Here is a 4767-nt window from a genome sequence, read left to right as displayed (position 1 = left end):
TGCTCGGAGTGGGGGGGATGCGGTTTGCTTTGGGGAGCTCCTCGGGCTGGGAAAATGTGTCGGGGGCTGTTAGGGCTCGACTCGGAGAGAGAGGGTGGCGGTGCCCGGGGGAATATTACCGTTCATAGGTGCCCGGTGTGGACGAAAGGGAAGGGTTTCGGTAAAAGTTTCTGAGGCTGACTACGGCCGAGGGGCTGCAGAAGCACCTGGGGCTGCCGTGTGAATGGGAGGCAGCCGGCGGGCCTCCGAAGTTTGGGGCTTCCCTTCTGCTGGGCTGTCCGAGCTGCCCGGGCCGCCCGGTAGTGTGCGGGGCGGCGGCAGCGAGGAGCTCGACGCGGAAGGGCCGAGGCAGTGCGGAACTGCGCGGAACGCGACCCGCACGGGCTGAGCCTCCGCGCGCGTCCCTCGGGGCAGCCCTCCCGGGCTCGCGTCTGCAGCTCGGAGTTTGGAAGAGAAGTGCTCTCTGGAGCTGACCATCGCTACGTTGGTGATGCATTCTCCAAAGCTGCTGCAGGTTGCACAGAACCCACGCCGCTCTCCACCGACACGCTGTACTGGGTTGCTTGTTTTGCCTCCGAGATGCAAATTTCCTTTGCACCACCTCGGGAGAACCCTTTTCCACGGGAAGACTCCGAGTGGAAGGCAGCACTGGGCAAACAGCGGGGGCGGTCGGGAGAGCGGGGTCTGAGGCTGCCTGCAGGCACAGGGCACGCAGCCCCAGCCTCCCAGGACGAGGCTGGTTACTCTGGGCTGTCAGGAGAAGGAATTACCCAGTCAAAAAGGCAGCAACTGCGTTTCTCCAGCAAAAGTTTCTGTTGTCATGAAAATGGCTGGCAGATGGAAAGCTTTGGGGAGCTGAATAGGCTTCGCTTCAGCTCTCTGAACCACCATCAGAGGCAGGTAATAAACACCGTTATTAAAGAGTGAGTAATTTGCTGCAGCTCCAGCACGGTGGATTTGCACAGCGTATCCCTGCCTTTGCCTGGTGCAGATCCCCTCCCTGCCCTGGGGCCCTGCAGCCAGGCCTGTGAGCACTGCTCGTGGCACTCCTCTGCCCGCTGCTCCGAGAGGATCTTTTTAGGCCAGACTTTGAGCCAGCTTCTCTCTGTCTGTAGAATTAGTGATGGGCAAAGGATTGGTGTTTTTGGCTGAAAAACCAAAACACGGTGCTGAGAGGGAGGAAAGCCCTTTATAGATTTCCTCTCAATAGTCCTTACTGCTGCTGTTTGTCAGTGAAGTGAAGAAGGTAGCAAAGCAGTCCTAATGCTCTGGTGAGCCTGGAGCAGAGTGCTTAACAGAGACGTTGAAAAACTGTGTAGCTGCCACCAGTAGGAGCCTCTTAAGCACGGAGGGCAAATCCCCACCCGATGCCTCCATTTCTTTGGCGGTAGCAGATATTAGCACCATTTGTCTTGCACAGCACCTATTGGCCAGGGTATCAGCTGAAGTCTGCACAATGTGCTCTTGTGCTGGACATCAGTATTCTATTCACAGGCCATGGTGGGAAACTTTGGATTTGGAAAAGTGAAGGAGACATGTGCCATGTCCACAGTGTAAGTCATAACTAAGGGAGAGCAGATTATTGGCAAATAAGTGAAATGTCTGAGTTGCGAGGGGAAGAGTGATGCCCCAGGAGAAGGAAATCCCCCTGAGCTGAATGAAGGCAGATAGAGGATAAGATAGAGATAACATAAACAGGCAAAGTGAGGAAGGGATGTGATCTCAGCGCCAGCCTTCATGGAGCTCATGAATCATTTGTATGTATGTGTTTTAAACAGAGACAAATAAGCAGTTCCTAATAACTGATGTACGTTGCCAGCCTTGTCTGATAGCAGGGGGACATGGGAAGAGTACATGGCTTCATCCCATCTCAAACTCTCTGGAAGGGGTGGATGTTTCCCTGTCCTCACTGGTGACAACTGCTAGCTGCATGCTGTGTCCTCATTCTCACCTTGTGCTGCTCTTAGCTGGCCCAGGCCTCTTGCCTGGGTAAAAGTGGGGGTCTCCTTTGCCAGGTTAACCCCGAGCTGGGTGTCAGGATGTGGTCAGGGTGCCATGGCCCTGGGGAGCTCACAGACAGAGGGAGAGCCCTGAGGTGGAGATGATGTGTCTGGAGCAGAGGATATGAGTGAAATGGGAAAGCTGGAAGAAGAGTTGGAGCCATGTGGGGTGGCAGTTGTGTTCTGTTCAGTGCTAGGAATAAACAGCAATGGAAAAAATCTATGTGAAACTGAAGACTGGAACCACTAGCACAGAGAAACCAGCCATGAGTAAAATTACAACCTACATGCGCAAGCTTCTGCTCGCCTTCCTGCAGCAGTGAGAACATCTTGGCAATAAGCACATCCTCAGGGAACTCTGTGAGATGCCCTATGGCAAGGGCTCACGGTGCATGCAGGTATCTGGGCAGGGAGCTTGTCTGGGCCAGAGCACCAGGCTCACAGTTCTAGTTCTGAGCAACTCTGCTCTCATGGACATTCCTAAGCAGGCATTAGCGCTGAGGGAAGGGTGCCAATATGTGTCCCTCCAGACGACAGCAGGCCACAGTATGTCCTTAGGATGATCCTGAGCTGAGCAAGGGTAGTTTGAAGCCTGAACTTGGTCTGAGCTTATGTTCCTCTGGGGCAGGAAACGTGAGAAGGCACTTTCCCCTGATGCTGGGCAGACCTCTCTCCTGAGCTGCTTCTTCCAAGAGCTGTGATGCTGAGCAACAGCCTCCCCGCACTGGAGTCATTGTGCTGACTTGCACTAGCCCCTAGCGACTCCACTTGGTCCACAAACCAACATTTTGCAACGTGCAGAAGCCTGTGGTGAGAGCTGTCCATCACTTCCGATTGGCACAACTCGCTCCCACTGGCTAGCCAGGGCATGCTGCTGGGGGCAGAGATTGGCCCGGGGCAAGCGTTCCAGTCCTGGGAGCTGAGATGAAGGTCCCAACGCAGCTGTCGGCATCTCGAGAGCTCTCCTAGCCTCGTCCCGGCCCCATCCCCGGCACGAAGGAGGCGGCTGCCCCATGGCACCCCATTGCTTCCAGCAGCGGGGCATCCCTGCATCCCCCCATCTCCCGAGCCATCTTGCAGGATCTCCCGCTCGCAGCTTTGTTTATTCGTTCGCATCTCTCCAGCTAAAAAAGGGACACCGAGAGGGCTCAAACGTGCTAATTTTACACCTCGCCACCCACACAGCCAGGCGTATCATCGCCGCCGCCCTCCTCCATCCCGCTGCCCCTCCCCAGCTCGGTCCCTGCGCTCGGGGACACCTGGGGACCCCGCAGCCCCCGCGCTGCGTGGAGCGCCTGGGACACCTAGCGGCCACCTCTCCTCACGGCGGCCGGGGGGCGACCGCTGCCGCTGAGCCACCCCAGCGACTGATTTGCTATTTTTTCCCATTTCCTGAACGCTCTGACCTGCCCGGTGCCCCAGGCCAGGCTAGGCTGCCCTTGTCGCTCGGGAATGTGAGGACACATAGCGCAATCGCGGCCTTCTAATGAGCCCAAGGAGTAGGGCAGAGTGTTTGCTTGACAAGGCAATTAGTTGATGATTGATTCCTGGAACGACCACTTAATTCATCATTAACTGGACTAATCGCAGGCAGCATCTGTGCCAAGGGTCTCAGCGAGTGCTGCACCGCCAACCTAGGGCAACCATAGGGATGGGTTATGGAGGTGGTCTGCATCATGCACGGATCCAAATTGGGTATGTTTTCATTGTCGTGCCTTATTTCGGTTCTTTCTATACCTGGTTGGAAAAGACTGCAGTACTCAAAGCAATTTTCCTGCTCTGCAGGGAAACCAGGAGAGCCAGGGAGAGCCCAGCCTAATGGTTTATAGAATTACAGAATCACAGAAAGGCTTGGGTTGAAGGGACTTCAAAGTCCTCTCAGTCCCAAGGCATGGGCTGCCGCTCACCAAGTCAGGCTGCCCAGAGGCCCATACAGCGGGGCCTCAAGTGCCCCCAGGGATGGGGCCCCCACAGCTTCTGTGGGAAACATGTTTGTGGTGCTCAGGGCAAAGAGGCAGCTTGCAGGGTCAGCACTCATTGTCTTGGTCACAGTGCTCAGCCTGACTGCAGGGAGCATGCAGGGCTGAGGCACGGGGCTCTGTGTTCCCCGGGGTGTTATGCCCCTATGCCATGTGTACACCTATATTTGGGCACCTTCTGCCTGAGAGTATCTCACTGCTGCTGCCTGCTGCCAGCACCACAGGGCTAATTGCTTTCCGTGCTACACTGTCTTGCTTGTAATGAGGACGGAGAGTCTGCTCTTCCCAAGTTGGGCTTTTACATCTTCTTTGCTTTCATCAGCCTGCTTCATTCCTCTTTCCCCAAGCCTAGATAACTATTACCAGGCTTACTTTGTGAAGTCCCAGTGTGGCTAAATCTTATGTACGATCCCAATAAACCACATAGGGTTTGGGAAAGCTCTGTCCATTCCTGCACACGTAGCTGGCGCTGTGCCTCCCTCTTCCTGCAATTCCTACCTGAATATTACCTGTAGTGTTTTTATAGCCCTGATCTCCACTAGGCTCTGAATCATCATATACTCCTCAGAGTGAAAGATAACAAGGAAAGGAGTTTAGTGAAGTTCACCCTCTACAATCCTGGGGTGCTCTTAGATGTGACTCAAGTCAGCCAGCCCATGTTTCATCATCTAACCCCACCCCCTGAGATGCCCTAGGTGAGCAGAGATCTGCCCAGCAGTAGCCCAGCTGTGTAGGGGTGCTATTCTCTTCCTGCTCTGCCCCATCATTTCTCATGGCTTTTTTTTTTT

Source organism: Meleagris gallopavo, chromosome 5 (genome assembly GCF_000146605.3).
Source record: "Meleagris gallopavo isolate NT-WF06-2002-E0010 breed Aviagen turkey brand Nicholas breeding stock chromosome 5, Turkey_5.1, whole genome shotgun sequence".
Classification (NCBI taxonomy): domain Eukaryota; kingdom Metazoa; phylum Chordata; class Aves; order Galliformes; family Phasianidae; genus Meleagris; species Meleagris gallopavo.
Note: the sequence above shows the minus strand (reverse complement) of the source record.